Genomic DNA, 23,618 nt, shown 5'->3' with positions numbered 1-23,618 from the left:
AACTTTATAATTGCTTTAAGTATTTAAATTTTAGATCGGAAATTTTATGGACGCGTTGGTGGTATAGTGGTTAGCATAGCTGCCTTCCAAGCAGTTGACCCGGGTTCGATTCCCGGCCAACGCAAGTGTTTTTTTTTCTTCTTTTTTAATATACTGTTTATTAAAATAAAGTACAGTATTTTGAACGTTCATATCTTTATACATACACTTTTTTTGTTCCTGATATATTTTTATCAGGAGGGGAGGGACTCGAGGACAGTAGTATACCGAGTAAACTCGTGATTTGACCTGATTTCATTGATAATCGTGTAATACAGTAAAATAGAAAGTATCTTTTCTGGGATAAATTCTATCCATCAATGGAAAAAAATCTTGGGAAACCGATAAAACAAAAGAAAAAGATTTCATATTAGAAGAAAAAGAAAATTCACGCTGCGAGCAGGATTCGAACCTGCGCGGGAAGATCCCATTGGATTTCGAGTCCAACGCCTTAACCACTCGGCCATCGCAGCGACACGTGATCTTATGGGTTAAATTGTAGTAAATAAAATAAGTGTGTTGTTTATGTAGTCAGCGGTCGTACTTACTTACAAGATGGCGGCTGCAATGGCGGCTGCGGCGGACGCTGCGGCGACTGGTAAGCCCTTCGTCCTAAGTCGTTGTATTCACCCTTTAACCTTTCTTTGAAACCGGTAAAAGCGATCGATGTTAGTCTCCTAAGACGTTTTGGAAGAAGGCAATAGCTGGCTATTTTTTATTCTTTTCACAGAATAGCAGGAGAATTGTCAGCTTTGGCGGTCCTATGGCGTGGAGCTCAACTCCAAGTGAAGTCCTCTGTTTTGTTAATTTATGATTTTTTATTTATTTAATCACTTTCAAATTGGGCAAGCATGCAGTCTTCGTACTTACTTATTATATAGCTAGACAGTCAATCCAGCGTAAACAATGAACGGGAATGCCTCCAGTAAAATAAGCATAAGAACATCATGCTGCGTTACGCAGCATGATGTTCAACTCGCTCAAAGCATTGTCTTCACAAATAAAATAAAACAGTGCAATTTTGTTCACCTGAGTTTGCGAAGCTCGCTACATCAAAGTACAGGGTGAAATTTGATTGGCTGACCTATTTTTCTAAAATAGGACGGTCTGTATTTTTAACTGAAAGTCCTAATTGAAACAATCCAAATTTAATCCTATTACTAGTGGTAATCAGAGATGGGAGTGCGTTCAACCTATAGGTAAAATAGACCCAAGGTAGGCAGGAATTGGCAAAAAAAAAAAAAACGATTTCGTGAGCTTACTAGTAAAGTTAGTTACCAAAGTTAGTTACCTACTATGCTTATACCTCACTAAACGCGAGGAGGATAAGTGTGAGAAAGATTGTCTGACGAGCCAAAGGAACATGGAATGAATGAAATATCATGTACACAAAAGTAATAATTACTTTCGTAATAAGTACTTATTATTTATTTCACTTGACTTGTTATCGTTTGGCACTAAACGAGATTTAAACTTCCACAAACTTCTGGAAATAGTTTTGAATTTTTTACTGCGGCCAGATAAAGAGTAACTTGTTTCAGAAATGTAAAAAAAATTGGGGTCACCAACTTTGTTTCAGAGATAAAGCGTGTGGAAAACTACCCTGATTTTGAAAAATTGGCGCACGTAATTCAGCAATGTTTACAAGGCTTGTAGTTAATAATATCGAATATTAGTGAACAGAGGCAAACAATCTTAGTCACATTTTGTAGAAGAGCGTCCGTTACGTAAATAATTCCTAATGTTGATATCCTTTTTGCAAGACTTAACCCTGAAAAAGGCATTAAAAATGTCTTACGGCAAAAAGCCGTAAAAAGCGAAAAGCTCAAAAATCGTAATTCAAACGTCAGCCGGACATTAAAAACGAACTTCCACTCGATAGATTTTTTTCATTTTCTCGCAAAACGTAGATATTAATTTACAAACGCAATCCGTTAAGAAAAAAGTAGGGGTCACTGACCATTTAAGAGAGCAAACTCCAAGCGAAGTGAGCAGAACGGCCACCTTCCCTATATGTGCTTAGAAAGTTTTCTCAAAACGAACGAACTCTGTACGAAACTACGCATCAACTTACTCGATTCCTCTCTTTTTTTTTCTTTTAGTGGCTAAAGACAACTCTTCTCCCTTGGAAGATAACCCTCTAATGCTTTGCATGACATTTTTGGCAAAATTACAATTTTGGGCACACAATTTTAGCCCTTTTTTCAAGCAAAATAATGTTCCTGAGCTCAGTTTGGGACGCCATCTTGTTTTGCATGAAATCGAGGCCATCTGTGGCTACCAGTTTCCTGGCTGAGATTTGCCCACTGCTGCAAAAATTAAGCGGGGGAGGCTAAATGTGTGCCCTTACATCTGCGTGCAAAATGCGGCTCGATTCAATCCGCATAACAGTACACAGGCATACCAACTCAAAAGACACAGGACACAAGAAACAAAATTAGGCTTGCAATCTCCTTCGTCGAACGCAAAAATTGGACAGTTCTGAGAAATTAAAGGATACTTGTGGTGACGATATTGGATAAACTGACAGCTATATAATTAATTAAAGAGATGCTCATAGGTTTTTTCAGAGTGGGAAGATGGTTATTGGAGAGCTTTAAAATACCAGGCAATAAACAAGACGACAAAGAGTCTTATGCTAGGAACAACAACTCCATGTTTATAAATATAACACAGCAGATGTGAAACTGCCCTGCAATGCTTCTTTTCTGCGTTGATGACCAGTCCAAACCACTGGCAGCCAAAGCTTAGTATTTAATAAATAATAATAACTTACTAATTTATATAGAGCTTTCATTATGTGATATTCTAAGGCACTTTTAATACGATGTTCTGCAGTGTATGGTTTATCCAGACTTTGTATGGAAAATTCACCTTAGTTCAATATATGATAAAATAAAGCTATTAATCTGGAAGTAAACTTCACTTACCTACCTCAATGTGTGGCCTAAGTTTGTTGGCCGCCATTGGTTGCCATTTTCCATCATATAAAAAGCGCTTTATTAAAAGAAACAACCAATTACGTTGAAAACCCCTCACTCCACAAAGCTGGATAAAAGACACAAAGACAGCCCTATGTTGAAGTAGGTGAAGTTTATTTCTGAATTAATAGCTTTATTTTAGCATTGTTTAGGACTTCTCTGTAGCTGAAAGTCTATAAACTGTTGCTGCATAGCACTGTTCCAATGGTCCATACTGAGTTTGGGCCTTCTATGCCAGCCAGAGTGAAAAACTACAATGTAGTACACTGGGGTCTCCTGAAACATGCACATTAGGTTAGACTAATTCCACCCTGGAGTCTAGAATCCTCACACAGGGTGCCAGAGGGTGGGGGTTGAGGGGAGAGCAGAGCCCAGGAGCCCAGCTGTTTTGTGCCTGTATCCCTGGAGCCCCTAACCACTTTGGCAACCTGCTCAGAGGATTCTAAATCACCCCCCCCCCTCTTTAGATGAATTTGCAGTTATTTTTAGCACATTAATTTTACCTCATGCCTATGACAGGCAATTCTTGATGTTAAAATGAGTGTTCTGATTGTCTGGCTGTTTCACAGAGTGTTGTATGATAAAATATTCAATGTGCTTCACAAACATCTTCGAATCTTCCCAGGGAATCCTTAGTGACATCTGTGGATTATTTTTGAACACTCCGTAGATATCTTTTATCAGTTTTGAAATGATCAGGAAAGGAAGGTTATGCTTAATAAATTTATTTGAGTGACATCTGAAGTGGGTCACTCTTTTGGCAGTATTAAAAGTACAAAGTTTTGTTACTTCGTTATTAATACACTTAACACTGAATGCTGATTGGCTCAAAAGAAAGTTCAAGTTGTTACATGTGCTGAGAAGGTGTGACATGAGTGCAAAGCTGTGATACTGAGGAGTGCAAATTACAACGAAATTTTCCCAAGCTAGTATGACAGAGTATGAAGAAATTTGATGGTCACCCGAAGCTTTTTAAAGATGGCCAACTGAAAGCCTTTTGAAGCCGATAATCATTCCAAGACTTCCGAAGATCACCCGAGGATCAGGTGAAGATTTCCAAAGATAACCATAACCTGAAAATTGGCGAAGATTTCCCAAATATTTTGGAAGATTTCCGAATATTTTCAGAACTTTTCCGTAGATATCTGTGAGACCGAGGTCACTAGCCACAACATATAGCCCGAAACTAACCAACAGTGACTGTTAACAGTATTGCAATATGTTTTTTCCTTCTATTTTTTTCCTTCCTTAACTTTTATCCAGTTTCATTAAAATGTTCTTCTAACGGGTTCAGTTTGTGTGTGACGTGGAATTTATTATAAGAACTGTCAAAAATACCCATTTTCGTATCTTACGCCTCCCCACCCCCCCCCCCCCCACACACACACACCCCCAGCTTACATAAACAGACAACAGGAAAATGTTCCACCTTCTGTTAAATACTTTAACTGAGATCCGAAAGTTTAAAAGATTTTATTAATAAAGAAGGATGGTAATTAAGTTAAACTGCGCTCCTAATTGCAAAAGATGAGTAAAATCCTTGTCTGAGTTTCTCCAAAACTTGAGAGATTTACACACTCAGTTTTGCCTGGAGTCGTGCACGTGTTAGTGAAATTTTGCTACCCGAACCAATCCAACAACAGCAAGAAACTCGTCCTTCGTTATCAGGTCTCCTCTGCTCATCCAAATATCAACATCCCTTGTACTGTTACAAGACTCGAGTTTCTTTCTGCTTTTGCGGCCTCTTGCACCTAATCTTTGTCTGCTGCATCTTTTTGTTACAGAGGAGTGGTTGGTTCTTGAATTTTTTCCCTTACACTCTACAATTGACACTGAACTTTGTGTCTGCTTGGTTGTATGGACTTCAGTTAATTTTTTAATAGCTTTCTCCTGCTTCCGAAGAAGCTCTTTCAGACTCTTTATTTTCTCCTCTCTCGATTTCTTTTGTGTATACAGTCTCTTATTTCCATCTTTATTCATTTCCCATTGCACTGTAGTTTCTTCTGCAGCGACCTTTTTACTCTCACCGTGGCTTTCTTCTTGTGTATTCCAGCAGTCCAAGCAGGTCGCATGTTCGCAGATGAAATCGTATTCGTATGCACTTGATGTTTGCATCATCCAAGCTTCCTCGGTGTCAATGAGAGACATACTGGGACTGGATAGTTAAAAAATACGTCATCTTTTGTCCGTTTACATACTTAAATTAAACAAACAATAAAAATTCTTATGTCTGATGATTTTTAAAAATAATTTGCTTATGTCCGCTTCTCTATAGGACATAAATTGTTGTGTGTACTGTCAGAACATTTATACAGTACCCCTAAAAATAAAAAGTTTGAAGTTTGAAAAGAATGTCCCTCTCCGTTGCACTGTTTTGTTGATGTTATGCGTGAAGTGTCCAGATAAATAAGATCCCGCCGGTTATGCTATTACGTATACGCTAAACGCCAAAATTGGAATTGCGCTGCTCGTACCAGAAAAACTAAGTTCAACTTACCAGTTTAATTCATTTCCTGTGCCTGGATTGTTAATTCATTACCATGAAATTGAACTACTACATTTTTACATTCCTGCAGGCGTTTCGAGGGTTCACGTTCTGTATTGTGGAGCCTCCGTTTTTCTTGTAGTTCTAGTGAAATGGAGGAACATAGTTCCACCTTTCTTCTACGGCGTTTGCCCATGTGGAAAATAAAATTGGCACGTAGAAGTAAACGGTGAAACTCGCTTTAAAATTGAAGTAACGATTGCGCACGTAATTCTGCAGTTGCGTTACAATATAACGGTTGAAGCGCGCGGAAGCTTAGCGGAGGTTAGCGCGCGCGCTTTTAAATGGGCCATTTATTAAAAACGCGCGCAAATGAGTCGTGCACATTTGGTTTAGTTTTGATCTTGGCAGCTAAAAGATGTTTCAGGGCTCACATCTACAGCTCATATCTTGAATCCGAGATATGTTTAGCTGCAATGTCCTTGGTTACATTTTGATTACAGTTAACAGCCTCTTCCCATCGCTACATTTGGAGCGTCGCTATTTTCGCGGTGCTAACATTTAGAACAAAACGTAACAATTTTATCTTTTCCTGGCCATATTATACTTGTTTCAAAAAGACTTTGCATAATAGCTGGCTTCTCAAAGAAGAGAAAATTTCATTGTTTGGGATTATAGCGCCGTGACGTCATGTAGAAACGCTCTGTACGTTTAACAAACAACCATGAATTTTATCGACACTTTTGGTCGCGGCGAATTTGATCGCCAGCGATCGGCGAATAAAATCGCCGATATCTGACATGCTAGATATCGGTCGGCGATTTAATACGCCGATCGCGGCGTTCGGCGAAAATTGCAATCGCTGCACCGGGCCACTCAGCAACACACTTGGCGATTTTCGCCGATCGCGCGATCGGCGAAAACGCCAAGTGTGTCGCCAGCTTAAGAGGTTTGTTAACAAGTTTACTGACTGTACTATGAAAATCCTCGGGACAAAATTATATTCGAGATTTTCTTAAGCAGCAAAATTTTGTTGACTAGTTCAAAACAATTTTTCAGCTTTGGTTTTGTTTCACCAGTTTTATGTAGTAACAAACAAATAAAGGAAGTCCTCTACCGTGTCGCCATACTAACGTAGAAGACAAGATGAGTTGTATTTACTTGCGTTGCCAGGTTATAAGCCAAATGGTGCAAGGCTTGCTAGACGAAAGTTGTTTCAACTTGCGATGTTGAAATGATTGTTAGAGTGGCCGGAGCTGCTGTTTTTTTTCGTACTCAGTGTACTGTCGTTCAGTCACTGTGTGCTGGCTCGGTGGGGTGAGTGTTGCCCGTCGCCTGTCGGTGCTCGTGCGTCTCTTCGTCTGTTCTTGCTGCTGCTGTTGCTCTTTCTCCTGGGTTCTGTTCTCTTTCTCTGTTGCCATTTTTCCTCGGGCGTTCTGCGGGGCATCTGCACATCGGGGTTCTATCATGTGGCGCTGAGCTTCTCCAGGAGTGGTGTCTGGGCAGTTCAGGCGGGTGTTACTGGCACATTTTCTGGCTTTGGCGTGGCGTCGTGTTGCAGAGAATACCTTACTGAAGTTCCAAGATTTCCTCGTTAACATTTCTTTACAAACAACAGTACAAAGACAATCGGTATTATTTTTCTTACACTGAGAACTGCGATAACCATTTAGGATATCGACACTCTTTGATGCATGAAATATATCCAGCGCCGCTTTTTTAGCCAGTGATATCCGGGCCGTCCTAAATTGTCTGTTGGTTTTGGTTGGAAGTATCAACTACATTGTATATTGCCGACAGAGTGTAACCAAGTCATCGTCAAGTTCAGTAAAGGAGTTAAACAAACTTTGTTTTGTGCATTTAATCATCCACATTTGAGACCAGAGAAGTTTATAACAGTGGGTATGAAACATTGGAGTTGGTCCACCTTGCAATGAGTTACAAGATATGACATTTCTACTGTACTGTACTGATCCGTGATCTTAAATACTGTGAAGCTAAATACACATTTATCTAGAGCATTCTTTTTTAAACGTTTTCTGTTGCGTCGTGTCTTTTTCGTTTCAAATAGTCACTTGATGGCCAGAATTTGGATGGAAGGCTTCGTTTTCCACAGCTATTTATACAGTCATCATGCGCGTCGGTACAGGCACCTGCACAGGTCATTCCACCACAGCCACTCATACATTGATTCCACTGGCCATAGCAGTCACATTGTGCTGAAGACAAGGTGACAATTACAGCTGAACAAAAGGTGATCACCAGTACAAGCGAAACGTTCCTCATCTGAAATGAAATACGTTTCTTCATTAACAACATTAATGGAAAATATTTCGCGTGTGTGCCCGTGAACAACGGGGGAACAATAGCATCACAAGGTCACAAATCAAGCGGCGATGAAACGAGGGCTACGTATGCTGAATGGATTATTATCAATTTATACGTGAAAATTGTTTTTGTTGTTGTTGTGAAACCGTTTTTGCCAAGGTATAAATAAAAAAACGTGGAGAGTTTTATTTTTTCATGTTTTACAAGTTCTGCCGCCAATTAAGTATGCCGTTTTGCCCGTGATCAAATGAAAAACGTTGAATTTCAAAGTGCAGAATAAAACCGAACTTTGAGCGAGATGCTGTTAACGATCATGGATTCAAAAAAGGTAAAGAATTTATTTAAACTGGCAAATGTAAGGTGGCTGCACTTGATGAAACCAAAGCGCTGTGGTCAGTGGTATGGCAACCATTTTACTTTCGCAAATTAGAGGCTGAAATTAGTGGAGCCAAATCAAAACTGAAGACTGTTTGAAGCCACATCAACGACTTTCCGAAATCTTAAAAACCTAATTTGGTATACATCTACCGCTATCGTTATCTGTCGGTACCTTTTATGGCAACGAAAAGAGCGGAAGCGTGGCTGCCTTCTGGTCTATAAATGGCGCCGACAGAAATGATGACGATACCGAATATATAAATGAAGAAAAACTGCGAGGTACATGCATTGATTGACATTAGCTTTTTCAAAGTACTCATTGCTGAAATAAAAACTCTATTTTCTCTGAATTGCTGTTGAAAAAGCGCCAATTAACAAATGATTACAGCTACAGATTTTCATTGATCCAACCGCTAAAGGCCCAACTCTGTTATTAAGTAACTACTAATTAATGGATAGAAAAACCAAATATTTAAATGAAACGGATCGGAAGCTGCATAATGCTTGTCACCGGAATCGTACAGTGCTAAACGCAATAAAAGTGGTGCCTATGCTAAATTACTCACCAGGCGTATAAGGGGGCGATAAAGTAAAGGAAAGTCGTTGAATGGATAAACGATTTGAGCTGAATTAAACAGGATGATCTTAAGGTTAAACAGAACATTTTTTTAAATCGTATTAATTAAAGACCGGCTGAAGAAAACCAAACAGCGCGATCTTCTTGAAGAAATTGTAAAAGTTCCCTTTAAACAAAACGTAGCCTGTTCCAGGCGTTCGGTTAGTTGGGAAGCGCGAAAAACGGCGAGCGAAAAAGAAAATTAGGAGAGGGGAGGAGAACTAACCGAACGCCTGGAACAGGCTAAACATAACGCTCCATCAAGTTTTCATTTGTACTTAAGTTGGCAAAAAGACAAAGACACGATACTGCACGTCACCAACGTGTAGTGAAACTAGGTCAGCGAACTTATTTTAAGATCTTGCAAAATTTAAATCTTTTAATCACAAAACATTCAATAGATCGTTTCCGAGCGTAATAAAAAGACCTCAAATAGAGGCACAGTTGGAAAGGAGCTGAAAGGGAAGAATTGATTCTGCCGGCTGCGATCAACATTAATTAACTCAATAGTTTCGGCCATTTTAAAACGTCCCTGGATAACGCAACTTTATGAATTTACTGTTTTGTGATCTAGAAAGTGATTGGAATAAAATTGATCCTCATGTTTAGCTATGTTTTAATATCAGATAAAAATTTACATTGAATAATAATAAACTCTAACCATTAATTTAATTGTCCTTGTGGTTAAACAAAATGCCGGTTAACTCTGGCTATCCATGCAGTATCGCAGTTTTTTAATTAGTCGGCGATACATGGGCTTGACTAATAAACTGTAAACACTACCAATTTTTGAGAACTATGGTTTCCCCTATTTTATAATCTTTAAAACATTGTTAATTCAAAACATTAAAACAATGTAATGATGGAAGAAGACCATAGACCGTACAAAATAATTGAAGTAATCTCTAGGGGTTCCCCTCAGGCACAGGATTCGTTCAGTTCACAAGTGATCCACAATTTGTTTATTCTTCAATTTCACTGACGTCAGAACAGTTACTTCTTAACACGACGGCCAACGCCTATTTAAGTGTTTATATCATGCAGCTAAGAAACGCTGTTAATGTGTACACTGCACATAAAACTAAGGCGACCTTCTGTAATAAATCTTTGGCATATAAATTCCACGTTCAGTATGTTCGCCAGAAAGTCAACCTTGACAAATTTAGTGATGAGAAAAAGAAAAGTCAAAACAGTGAAAGAAGCCACTTAACGTCATCCAGTAGGAGACCAGAGTGAAACTGTTGTTTACTTTTTTTTTCAAAAAAATTTTCCCGGAGGGGCAAAGAGCATTGTAGCCAGAGTACAATGCGTGTTACGCGTCGAGCTTTTCATTGATCTAAACAATCGAGGAACTGCATGTTCACTGACGTATTATTTTTCAAATGTACAAAAAGTGGTCGTAAAAATATTTGAACTAATTTTAAAAAGAGATCGATGCTGTGGTTTTCGGCATTGCTTTATAAAGCTGAGAAATAAAATAACACTCCTTATTAACGAAACGACGGTCAGCTTTAGACAGTGGTGAATTAAAAGGAAAATTGTAAGTTGTGTCGTTTGCTTAAGATTTTGTAATCAATAAAAAACCATAGCCGGAGGCTCTAGTGAAATTCACAGTGTACTTTTCACCACTTCAAAACAAGAAAAGGATACTCCGCAGAAAAACCAAACAAGGAATAATTAACAGATAGTAAGATTTAAAGAACACGAACAAACATATTATGCAATCGGATCAAAAAAAGTGTATAAAACTGTGTTCATATTAGTTTTAGTTTTAGAGAGAAAGAAGGTAACCATGTGTGCTTTGAAAGCTATCGACAAAGTAGTCATATGTTTACTTCTGCCAGTCATATAAACATCCTGAATATTTTTGAGGACTGCTCTTCGTTCACTTACCTTACAAATTAAAATTCAAGCTCTTACGTTTGTAATGTTGCTGAAGTTATGGCGCCTGTGTGAAGGAAAAACACAAAACGATCAGTATCCTGTACCAAAAGATAAATCATCTGTTGTACAAAAGCTGAGGGAAGAAGTTATAAAGGGCGTTGTGTTATCACCTTTCAGTGGTTTCGCGGCGTCGTCAATCTTCGTGCTTCAGGTTTTATAGAGAATTTTCTATTAAGAGTGGGCTTATAATTGCTCTTTTGAACAAAGGCGCTGAGAAATAATTAAGCGAAAATGACACTCGCCATTCAACAGGCGACTTTTACATACAAAAATGACGGAAATAAAGTCCTTGTGCACGGATAAGAAACGAACTTAATAGATTTAATAATCATAGAATCCGGTTATCGCCATGAAAAGTGACATCAAAAGAATATCGCTGCGAAAGCACACTTCAACTTAGTCAAAGAAACTTTTATGAGAGTTCGTATTTCTTGATTTAAAGATTTTCTATAATTTAATAGAGCTGACACATTTGCGTGATTCATATCTTATGCGGTAAACATTAATGCTTAATCGTGTGCTGAGCTCTCTGGGATGTCATGGGCGGAATTGAAGTTCTCGACGTAAGTATCGGAAGTGAGGCCAGTCACCTGACAGGCTGGGGAAGTTAAAAGCGCACTTTTAAATAGGAAATACAATATATTTCACTTTCTTTGTCAAGCCGATAGGTTTATATGACGGTGTTAAACTTACGATTTAATTTTTTATATTGGACCCTTACTTTTCGAATAAGTAAATAGCTTAGTAAATCAGACCTTTCTTGTTTATTAACTGACTCCCCTGCAGAACTTAAGAGTACACTTAGGTGTGTGAAGGCGAAGTAAATTAACAATTTACTCCCAGCATGAAGACTATTTATACCTTACAAGGAAATTTTGTATTTCTTTGTACCTGAATCACGTAACGTTATTTTAATTAACGCGGGCGAGAAAATTATGTTTAACTTCGCCTCGAATAGAAATGCCGTCCGTGAATTAATGAATATCTGTTCGTTTTGTGTCATCCTGTTTGTACAGTGTGAAAATTGTATCCTATAGATTTGTTCATCTTTACATATTCAATGACATTTTCTTCCTAAGCATTTCACCATAATACCGCGTTATATTTACATTTCCTTCCACTGATCGTGAACCTCAAAGTTTGAAATTGTCTATCTCGAGACGTAACCGGAATTTTCGGATGGATATGAAAAAGGAACCACAGTCCCCAAAGCCAAAGGCAAAGTGTAGTCCATGTTTTTTTAATTGAAGGAGGAAAAAGCAAAAGCTTTTGCCTTCATGGAGAATAAATAATATGTGTCACTGCATCCATCGGAAAATGTTCTTCAGGATTAAGAACTAACACGTATAGGATAAAAATTAATGAGCAAATTGGTATCTGTAGTTTCAAGACTATTGTTCCTTTAAAAAGGAAACATTGCAAATTTCTTACTTCGACTGAGTTCAACTACCTTTGATTATTTAAACACAATGATTATATGAATAGAAAATGAAGTCGTTTGATAAAATAGATCAGTTTCAATTGAATCAAATTTAATTTTAAGTGAAACTGCTCTTGTTTTTATCACTTTCTTTTTGCTCTTGGTTTGTTGCGAAACGTAAAACACAATAATCTTCGTGACGACATGAATCACAATTTGAGTCGCAATGAGTTACAATTTGATTTGACTCACGAGTCACAATTATATTCGTACGTTTAAACTTTCAAGTTAAGCATTGCAAGCCCAAATCAGCGAACAAACTGATAAAAAATAAATGGTTTTTATGTATCAAGTAAAACGAATGAACGAATGCCTGTTTTACCTCGAAATCAACGTGTCTCGAATTAATGGTGAGGATTTATTTAAAAATATTATCTATATTCTTTTGCTGGAGATACCGTAGTGAAACACTGTACAACTTTTATTTATATTTTAGTGAAGTAGCTATAAAATAACTTGCCATTTCGCGGCATAAACAGGTTTCATTCTGCAACCCAAACTCAGCTTCAAATCTGAATAATGACAAAAAAAAAAATTTTCTGCACTGCCTTTCGTGAGGTAAATAATCTCGGACAAAGGAAAATTAATAGAATCATCTTTCTATTTAGTGTATTGTTTATAGCTACTGTACTTTCACCAGCCACTTTAACTACATTACGCCGTTATCTAGAAAGCTATCTAAAAACTACAATTTCAGAGGCTTGATGTTAAATTAATTTACTTAAGTTCACAGTAGTGCCATCGTGAAAATTAAGATAAGAAATGTTGTGAGTGTTATCTTCCTGGCTTTGAGCTTAAGTGTTTTTTCGTAGTCGCGGAGGCTGCAAAAATCCTGCTCGTCTTTAACGCTTCCATCTCCCATCAGGATGGTTTTGATTGATTGTTGTTTTTCAGCCAAGGTAAAGCGTCAACGCCGAAGGGTGGAAACAATGAATATTTGAATTTCGTGTAAGAAACGTGCACTTCTTACAAGTTTTATCGCGGACGACGTGAAACGTGATTCGTTTATCTTCCTCTTGTTTAATGTGATCAGTTAATTATTTTCGACAAATCAACATTTTCATGTTATAATCCTTGTTTTATTTCACTTACCTTGGGCTGTTTACTCTGGTGTTCGCACTGAATATTTAATAGGAAGTGAAGCTAATTCAATTTAAAACTTTAATACGAAGACGGCATTTTAGTATTTCTAAAAACAACTCGTGACAATAGATATAATTTAATAGTTTTCAGCGTTATTAAGTCAGTTTTAGAAATGCCAAATTAAGTGCTGCCTTCTTCTTGGTTTCCTGACACATGATCACGTACGCACAGGGATCAATTCAACGGACAGCAACGTTGCACCAAACGTCGATTAGAAGTGTTTGGTCAAATTTTCTTCTTATTATTTTTTAAAATACTAAAATCTGTAGTTGATATTGTCAATTTAAATTAACCAACACTTTACAAAAAATAAAGCAAGCCTTATAAAGCCTCAATTCTGCCAATTCTTCGTCACGTTAATTGTTTGAAATTCGTAAAGTATAATGTAATTAAAAGCCCACTCGTCAGAAAACAATCCGGATCAGCTAACTATAAACCCAAGAAAGAACACTCCTTATGAATTGAGTCAGATAATTATTTTGGCCAAAGAGAAAATATTTCAATCGGCGAAGTTGTTGAATGTTGATTGATCATAAATATTTATTCGAATTAGAAACATGAAGATTAAAAGGAAGGAAGGTATAGCCCGTAACTTCGTCCTTTTGTTATTACCAAATCAATACCAAAGCTTCGAGCTATACACGCAGTGTTAAATGTTCCAGTGTGTGTTTCATAAGTTAAGTCATCACTTGTGAACTTAACGGTAAATAACTTCTGACATCTATGTATCGATAAAAAACGACAATCATCTTACCATTTCAGGTTGTTTACTTTTCAAGCTATTCTCGCATTCTTTTTGTGTAACTAACTTTTCGCAAACTTTAACCGTAAAGTTGTCCGTTATACAACAAGAAACATTAAATCAAACAAAAACAAAGAAGAAAAACCAATGTCAAAATGTTCGCAAATTTAATGTCTGTATAGAATGCAATGCAATTCCATTTTTCCATTTTTCTGAAGAGAATAGTTCCATTATGAACGTAAGGAAAAAACCAAGAAAAATATTGAGAAGGAGTAAAGATTTATACATGTACTTTCATTTCGCAAATTAAAACAATCACCTGTCTTTATGGTAATACTTTAAACAATATAACCTATATAACGCCCAGAGAAGGAAATAAAAATAGCATTTTGTTGAAGAAAGAAAGCAGCGAAGAATTTATTATAATATAAATACAGTTTATACAATATTTGTTTGAGCCGCCTTAGGCTCTCAGCGCGTTTGAAGGCACATTTTATGTTGCTATGGTTACTGTTAAGGTAATGTATAATATTTGAGATACAAATGGAAGATAACGCTAACTTTTTTCTAAAAAAGCCGTTGCTTTTTTTAAAAAATCAACGGCCCTCGTCAACTTGTATGTTCGCTGTAACGCGGAAAAAATTCTTCATTACTCACGGTTAGTAAGTGAGCTACAATTGAGCAGGATAAATCGTGATTTCTGACTAAACTACATTTTTGAAATTTTTAGATTAATTGTTATGAAAAAAACAGTTTTTACTCTATCTTGATCATAGAAAAATCAAATCGAGACGGGGAAAAATAACATTTAGCCAAGTTTTTAAAGCAGTTTTGTCGCGTGCGAGACATTGAGAGCGGATGTAAATATCTAACACAAAATAAGATTTCGAAAATAAAAGAGGAAATGTCTCCTCATATAAGCGCTAGATGATAAATTAGAAAACTGGGTTTTGTCCTCATTTCCCGTGGGTGCAGGTGAACCCTTTGTTTTCTTCCTATATTTGCACGCATTCTACGATGATGAACATTTTATAGCGGTCGTTTGAAAGACCTGTGAATGTAAATATTTTTGAAAACAGAAATCGCTCAAAGTACTGAAGGGTCACAAGATAGGAAATATGGAGTTTAGGTTTGTCTAACGCCCACTGAAAGATAGACTTTCCGATTGTAACTTGGCCAGAAAACAGAAGGAAGCAACTGGATATGTTAGAAAGATAAAAAGAAGTACGAGATTTATATCGTGCTCGCTCATCCATCGAGCATCTTCTTAATCGACGATTGACGGTTCGTGTATGTAATGATTTCAGCGTGACTGGTGAATATTAGGCTCCACTGATCGATAGTAATTTCTCCTCACATCATCAAGCAGGCAAAGCTTGGAATAGTTAAAGAATGGTCTTTTGGTGTCGTTGTTATTATTTACAACAACATTTAAAGTCAGATCTAATATTACAGAACCAATGATCTTTGTTATGGCAAGACTCCTCTTACTGACTCGTACTGTTTATGCCGTTCTCATCGAGTTAGACTGTTTTCTAAGACACCATGCACTTTGCGTAGTTCTGGTGTGAGAGAATACCAAAGCAGTCTGAAATGTCAGCCGTCCTCTCGTCCCAGCCCCCCCCCCCAAGGGAGGGGCCCCGCCCCTTCGTTGGGGGGGGGGGGTTGGGACGATAGGACGGCTGGCATTTCAGACCGGTAGCAAAGCATCTTCACCATTAACCTACATGGATTCCATTTGGATGGGCATCTCTGTCTGTTTGATATGGGAGTTTCCCCGGGTTAAGAGGGGGGGAGGGGGGGTTGATGGGGGTGACGAGGGGGAGGGGGAGGGTCTCAGGTTCCTTATCAAATTCATGACACTATCTCCAGGTGAGAATGGATGAGTTTACATTTCAAAGAACTTCCTTTCTTCAACAGGTTGCTAAAGAACTGAATAGGTGGGATATTTACATCCTTAAAAACGTACAAAGGTAGAACAAAACTCGAACAATCAAAGGAAAATGCCACTTCTGAGAAAATCTGAAAAATTTAATCAGATCACACATGTACAAACACCATCAGCCTGGATAGAATTGATAATTTGCAACATCCCAACCACTGAAATTCACAGCACTACTTAATGACTGTTTATGTTGTTAAACAGGTTATTTTATTCCGTTCACTAATATAATTATGTATATTTCATTCTAAATAAATAAAATAAATTTCATTTCAAACGTTTTATGTCATACATTTTTCGCAATAACACGCAAAGTACCGAGAAATATGTCTGTTTGATATTAAAAACCTTGTTTCGTGCAGCGAAGTAGTACATTTCTACAAAATGAAGCAGCAATACCCTCATTAAGCCGATTTAAAATGAGAGTTAAAAATGGAAAGATTTTCAACTTTTCTTTTGCATGATAACGGTTAATCTTATTAACTGCCAATTTCATTTGTTATTTCTAAAATATCAGTTAAAGAACTTGGAACATGGAAGTTCTGTTTTATTAAATTTTCAAGCTAGTGTACAAGGCAGGCAAGACCGTGACAATACCCTCGGATTCAGACCACCAGACTGTTCAAGTTGGACAAGTTGGGGTGTCGAACCCTTCAGTGGAGTATCGTTGTTTTAAGATACTATTAAAGCATTATGCTTTTCGTTCAAGTACAAAACATGCGGAACAACACAAAGTAACTTATCGATTATGAAATCATAAGGCCAAAACAGATATCAACTCAGAATTCGCTATCATGATCAACAATCTTAGATTTTGTTATTTTCCATAATGTCAACCTGCCTGTGAAACGTCGTTGTCATGGAAACATCAAATGCTGTGGAGAAACACTACTTGTCACATTAAAACGTTACTGATGGGGATAAATAAACAACTACTGTTAGCATCCCAGAATGAGACCCTCATTCAAAATTGTAAAAAACAAAACCTTCCCTCATCACATGTACGTACGAAAGTTAATGTTTTTGTCATCACAAGGAAGTTTCTAATAGTGCTCCAGAAAATAAAATATAGAAGAAGTGTGGCCAAGATAGAAAATGGATATTTCGCGTTATCATGCACTACCCTTTAAAGAAAGCCGCCAAGCATGAACTAATTCCTTGAAAAATATAATTCATAATATCTGCTGATTGTTTGAAAAATAAATTAATTTGATCAGTATCTACCCGGTATTATCAACAGTATTTCCGTTAAGGAACTCGCCGCGCCGAGTTTGTTTTACAGTTGATAACTGCAATAGGTTGATAAGGCACGTATAAGAGACATATTTTATACGTTACATCCGTTATAATATCTGCTACTTGCTGAACCATATATCGCACGTTTTCGAGATAAAGCCGCTTTTTTCAAAGATTTGAAGTAAACAAAAGGATTGAGACTCGAAGATGCGAAAAATAACGTTGTTAACCAAGGCTGAAATAAATCTTCTAACTGACTGCCTCCCATGAACGAAATCAAAGTAATAAGTGAACAAGGAACGTAACACAGTGTTATTGTAGTTATCACCATGACAACAGACTTGTGAATCTTGAGGTGTTTCTTGATAGGATGTCTTTCAGCACGGCGAACACTGCGTCTCTGTAAACATATCTGTGTCCTTTGAGCTTTTGCTACCATATGCATTTTCACATTTAAAGCAGCTAATATAAAACAGACAACTATAATGTGTATCGACAGAACTAGTTGTGCTGTTCCCGGCGCGGCGAACAAGACAGCCACCCCAAAACTGCTGCTTACGAACCAAGCTGCTAAGGTGGCTTTCACCATTCTTCCCTTTGTCATAATAACAGTACATTTCATGCAGTGTATTACCGAAATGTATCGCTCTATTGTAACTATGACAACTCCATGAAAAGATGCTGCACTTAAAAAGGTCCGCAAGCTTCTAAACAGCATTTGAACAGCAGAATGACAGATACGAGCATCTCCTAGCAACGTTGCTGCAAGAAGAAACGCACACGACGGCAAAACAACAAACCCAACCATGACATCCGCCACAGCAAGGTTCAACAGGGCAATTTTTGGACATTTCCATTTCCTGCGGTGCCCGATTACTTTGGCCAATATCTTTGCATTGTAGAAAACGGTTATAGCACCGAGAAACACATTTAAACCACAATTCACCCAGGCAAGCGAATAGCTTAAAATGCTATACTTGTGAAATTCAGCAGGACGCCGGGCAGTCAAGGCTTCATCTTTGTCCATTCCTAAAACCACCTGAGAACCAAAGCAAGCGGAACCTGTAGTATCTGTTTCGTTGCCCATTTTGCTCGAAAAACAATAACAAGAAACTTTCAATTTGAATGAATTATACGAATAATCTTTTGCAATTTTTTTCGAGGCTCCCACACGCGAGCGGGTTAAATTGTTACATAAGGTGGTCGCGCGACACTCAGTACTGCACGTTTCTAGTCGCGTGCCGAATACATTTGCTGCGGTAGAGACACAACACGGGGCTTTTTAACCGATTTAACGATTGTTGTGACAGTTAACTCCTGCTGCTACATTAAGTTTTCGCATCTTAAGAATAATTAACCCATTTTGCAATCAATCAAGTTTCCAAGGAAATTTGAATTTTCCCACTTTGTGCAGGTGTAGATAACTAGGCATCGGGATTTTCTATTTGTGTGCCTTTAATTCCTACAAAACAGACAAATGGGTCTTATCAAATCTTGTGTATGTCTTAAGGGTACGCCTGGTTCTTAATGTTTCCGAAATACGTCAGAGACCCTCATCAAGTCAACCGTAAGTCTAATAAAAACCGTTTATGTGCTTATAAACGGCCACAGGCATGTTAAAGCAACCACCAAGATATGATGCAACAAATGGTCTTTTTTTTCTATAAACTTTATTGAAACTGGACCTAATACTTTTGTTTCATCAGGGTTCATCTATATATTGCTGCTCTCTTTTAGGACACTCATTGACAGTTTAATTCCGGCATATAAGGCCATGCTGTCAAGTGCAATTTATGAAGGCCGCAGGAGCATCTTCATCCTCGGAGACCCAGGGGCAGTTAGTGGGGCGAAACGAAGGAAAACCGGGCAGAAATCGTAGCGACGAAAGTTTTCAACACGGCACGAAGTGCCCCTGGGCCGTGTCTCTCCAGACCTTTCCAAACCTCTCCGACCCCGGGGCAGAAAAACCTTTGTATTATTCTCCCTCGGCCAACTTGGAATCACTTTCTTTTCTACCCCTCTCTCCCTTCTTCCCCTTCGTTACTCTTTCCCCCTCTTCTCCCCTCCTGCCCTTATTTATATTCAGTTGCCTTTAAAATTTTTATTTGGGGGTCTTTAATTTTTTTTTTTACTATCTATTTTTAAATATTTTCTAATTATAACTACCATTCTGACCTCAATATTTTTCTGCAGTTGGTGTCTGGGCCTTGTTTCTCCTGTGTATTGTGCGTTGGGAGGGGAGGTAGAGATGTTCATTCATCTCACTTTTTCTTGGGTACTTCGTCTGTGTTTCGTTTTGTCCCTCTTGTGAAAAAAAATCTTCTTTCTTTGGTACTGAGTTTCAAAATATATGTTTGATGTGTACTGTGGACAAGTGCCCACAGAACTTGGGGAGTACGATTCTGTTGTCCCTCAGGTAATGGGTGAGAAAAGCACATTACTAGGGTCGGTTGTAGAAGTGCATAGTCTTTCGGAACTCCTTTTTCTGTCTTGTGGTCCCTTGGATATTTTGTTACTTTCGGTCAGAATGGAGTTCGCGTTTACGAGGTTTGGTGTTCCGGGGAATAAAATTACTAAAGCTCTCGAGCGGGCGATCGATAAACAAGAGTTTACGTCTATCGTCAACAATTTTCCCTCGATCTTGAAATTTTTTCTCTTCGACCCTTTTTTGGGGCTTCGGTGTGCTGATCTCTCCTGCGGCTTTGCGACGGACAGTATGGCGGACACAGTAGACGGCGTGTAAGAAACACGAAAGTGATTCCCATTCTCGCCGATTGGGCAGAATAAACAAAGGTTTTTTTCTGCCCTCGGGGCCAGCTTCGGAGAGCCGTTTGGAAATGGTCTGGAGAGACACGTTGCCCAGGGGCACTTCGTGCCGTGCTTGAAAACTTTCTCGCTACGATTTCTGCCCGGTTTTCCTTCGTTTCGCCCCACTAACTGCCCCTGGGTCTCCGAGGATGGAGCATCTTGAGAAATGTTTCTAAATATTTGTGCTGAAGAACCGGCTTCAATATAGGATGGGGGCACGAAAAATTGTGGAGTTCCACAGCGTGCCATTTACGAAACTTCCATAGTTGTACGCTTTATTTACAAATTTCAAAACCTCAGTTATGACTAAATAATTTGAAATGAAGTTATGTAATCAGGCCTTACTTAGTTTGTGGCATGGCGCGAAAAATAATCGCTGATGATGATATTGTAAAATTCGTCGAGCTACTAGCCAATTAGCCAATCGAAGAAGAATGACCGAGGATAATAGCATTTTTATCACCTCGTTGCTGTTTTTCCCTAGAAATAATCATAGCGAACGCAATACAGTGAGATAAATTTATCCACCCAAAGTTCAGCAATTATTGCTTAAAATAACTTGAGTGGTGTATGAGTACGCCAAACAAGCTCCTTGAATGTCTCTTTTTGTAACAGTAATTTCCTTTTGATCACTGAAAAAGAGATCTTTTCTTCTCATTTGTTAAAATGAACGATTGTTTGTCTGAATGCGACCACGAAGTTGATAAAATTACAATAAAAATTCAGTTATGATGACATATGGTGATATAAATATCAATAATTCCCACCCATTTTGCAAAACGTGGGCATCACTCTTGAGTCATCATCACAAAACAGACTTCCGTGGTTTAATGACGGTCCAAGGATTCCGAAAATACTAATATGAATTCGTTTGCTTTATCGTTACGTAACCAACTTCCAAGCAGAAATAATCCAACACAGTAATCTGGCACACATCAGTCGATACGTGTAAATCACTTTGAAGAGAACCTAGACTTTCTCAAAGTCCTTTTAATTTCATCCAATCCATTTATACGAGGTCGACTTGGAGCAAGTTTAAAGAGAACCGAACTAGTGATCCGTCAGACTAGTACATGCTTTTATTTATGGTAAAACAAAAGCAGTGGAAAAAATTGTGTACTTACACAATGAAAAACTGTTTCGACAATTTTCTAGCACTCCAAATGGAAAAAAGAGACAAAAATACAAGGATTAATAAAACATGAAAATCTTTTGTAAACTTTCTTCCTTTTTTCTTCTTTTTTTTTCTTGTTTTTTAATTCTACCAGCGTGTGCATGAATATCCCTTAAATGCTAATTTTGAAGCTTTAGCCCCCCCCAGAATTTCCGAAAAATTAAAATAAAGACTTACTAAGAGAAAATTCTTTTTAGCCCCCCCCCCTCCCACTTCAAGTCACTAGTCAGCCCCCCCCCCCCACTTGGAAAATTGCTTCGCCGTCCCTGTGCGGTTCATACTTTGTTGTTGTCGCAAGTTAGGAAAAGAAATTATCCATTTTCTTTATTCGATCTCTCTTGTAAACGGGTTATCGGCATTTTGCTTGTTAGGGATTTTTAAGATGCCTTATCTTAAAATGAAAGCGTTTACAATGCAAGTTGGTAACTACATAATACATGATTTACATAATATAACAAAGTGCATAAATTACAAGGTGATCGTGAAAAGCGGCAATGTAAATGTAAAGGTAAATGTGCCGTCAACGCAGATTTTAGACTTGAAGGTTTACCAGAGCGGTATTGTCTTCCGGCAAAGAAATTTTTTTTCAAGCCATCGAACCAACCTGATGCGAAACGAAGAGTGGCCCTGAATCTTTTTGTTTGGGATTTTTCTGGCGCCTTCCACGGTTCACCGTTTTACCATACTCAGAGAACTGACGACAGATCACATAGGAAAAAAGAGCATTAAAGGGTTATCATTCTATTATTTTAATCTGTACGATACTTTATTAAATTTTGTACGTTAACGTAGACATTCCTGAGTCCACTATTTCACAAGTCCATACCAGTGCCTTCCAAATGTGGGAAAGGCAAAAGAGACAAGCACGTAAAAGCACGTGAAGTCTTCGTGAAGTCAAGACGGGCAGACACAACAGTGTTTGTGCCTCCTCGGCGCGTCACTGGCACTGCAGCATCAAAAAATATGTCGGCATATTCGTCATGGCATCCATCCTCGAGTTTTAAGTTCACCTAGTTAAGGGGGCTTAGTAACCGCGTCGCGGGCATTGAACGGCGTTCTATACATTTCATTTACTGGTGAACCTGATGATCCACGCTATTTTAGAAGCGTTTGATTTATTGCGGTAATTGGGTTTAAAGCTGATTTCCAGTCCGTACTGCGCAGACTCGGGGTTTGTTTTCGTTTTTGTTTTGAATTCGTTGAAACGTTACACTTCGGTGACAGCATACATGAGGTTTTTTAGTCCGCCATTACAGTTCGTTTCGTTCAAGGATTTCCGATGAGCTGAAACGTCGGTTTGAAATAGCGTCAAGGTTCTTCTACTCGTTATTATTTGTTCTGCAATGATATCTGGCGTTAATAATGAAGAAAAAGGTAAATGTCGCGGAATTTTTAGTTTTGCTTGTAAACATTCCTACGTGGTGGGCTCAAATAAACATTGCAGCCGAGATTGCGCAGTACGGACTGGAATTCATCTTTAAATATGTGTGTGTTCGTTTGCCTGTCTCTGAAAAGCCCCCATTTAACCGATGGAGATGCGTTCTTTAATATTGTTTAATAATGTATAAAAATTCACGCAAATATAAACACACCATTTTGGCATTTAACAATGCCTTAAAATATAAAATATCGTTCTATTGAGATAAGAATTAATAATAACAAAGAGGAAAAAGAATAAGAAAAAAAAAAAAAAAAAGAAAAGATATCGCTGCGAGCAGGGTTCGAACCTGCGCGGGAAGATCCCATTGGATTTCAAGTCCAACGCCTTAACCACTCGGCCATCACAGCAGACATATATTATCGTTGAATAATTTATTTATTTAAAGTACAAGTATCAATACGGAAGGTCGGCAAAGAAAACAGGAAGAACTTAGTGGATGGAATGGACGAAAATGAAATCACACCTCATAACTTGAAAATAGGTGTTTTTAAGAAAATTCAGATCAAATACGTGAAGCCAATGAATTGCATATATTTACATGTTTTATCAAGTGGTATTTCGTTTAATACAGCGTTGCTGGGTTGGCAATAAAACTCTGAAATTGGCAAGAACACAGCAACAAACTGTTGAAAATTTCCGGATCTTTTGTCGACCTAGATCAGTGACATACCTACATTTTTTTAAAAAAAAAATTGACAGCAAAACTCATCCGAGAGACGCATAATGTGAATGCAAAATGTTCAACTAATACAAAGTAAAAATTATAATTATGTGGCAAAATCTTTCCCGATATTTCGGTTTGGAAAACAAACCTTCTTCAGGGGCTACAAGTATAAAAAGATTAGATACGTCAGAGGACCGTTAACAAAAGTTCTTAAAAA

General features: G+C 38.0%; 1 long non-coding RNA gene and 3 other non-coding genes across 4 annotated transcripts; 1 reads left to right on the top strand and 3 right to left on the bottom strand.

Annotated features, from left to right (window-relative positions):
- The first annotated feature begins 52 nt into the window (after positions 1-52).
- Positions 53-124, top strand: Trnag-ucc (transfer RNA glycine (anticodon UCC)). The gene has a single exon. It is a non-coding gene; the product is annotated as a tRNA-Gly (tRNA).
- Positions 125-430: 306 nt separating this feature from the next.
- Trnas-cga (transfer RNA serine (anticodon CGA)) lies at positions 431-512 on the bottom strand. The gene has a single exon. It is a non-coding gene; the product is annotated as a tRNA-Ser (tRNA).
- A 6,839-nt stretch (positions 513-7,351) lies between these two features.
- Positions 7,352-11,114, bottom strand: LOC144653053 (uncharacterized). The gene is made up of 3 exons (XR_013570659.1): positions 10,882-11,114; positions 10,721-10,775; positions 7,352-7,791 (listed from the first exon to the last, which is right to left on the bottom strand). It is a non-coding gene; the product is annotated as an uncharacterized LOC144653053 (long non-coding RNA).
- Positions 11,115-23,002: 11,888 nt separating this feature from the next.
- On the bottom strand, positions 23,003-23,084 carry Trnas-uga (transfer RNA serine (anticodon UGA)). The gene has a single exon. It is a non-coding gene; the product is annotated as a tRNA-Ser (tRNA).
- Between the last annotated feature and the right edge of the window lie 534 nt (positions 23,085-23,618).

This window comes from Oculina patagonica, chromosome 5, assembly GCF_052425735.1.
Source record: "Oculina patagonica isolate OP01 chromosome 5, crgOcupat, whole genome shotgun sequence".
In the NCBI taxonomy this organism is placed as follows: Eukaryota; Metazoa; Cnidaria; class Anthozoa; order Scleractinia; family Oculinidae; genus Oculina; species Oculina patagonica.
This window is presented reverse-complemented; position numbering and strand designations above follow the sequence as displayed.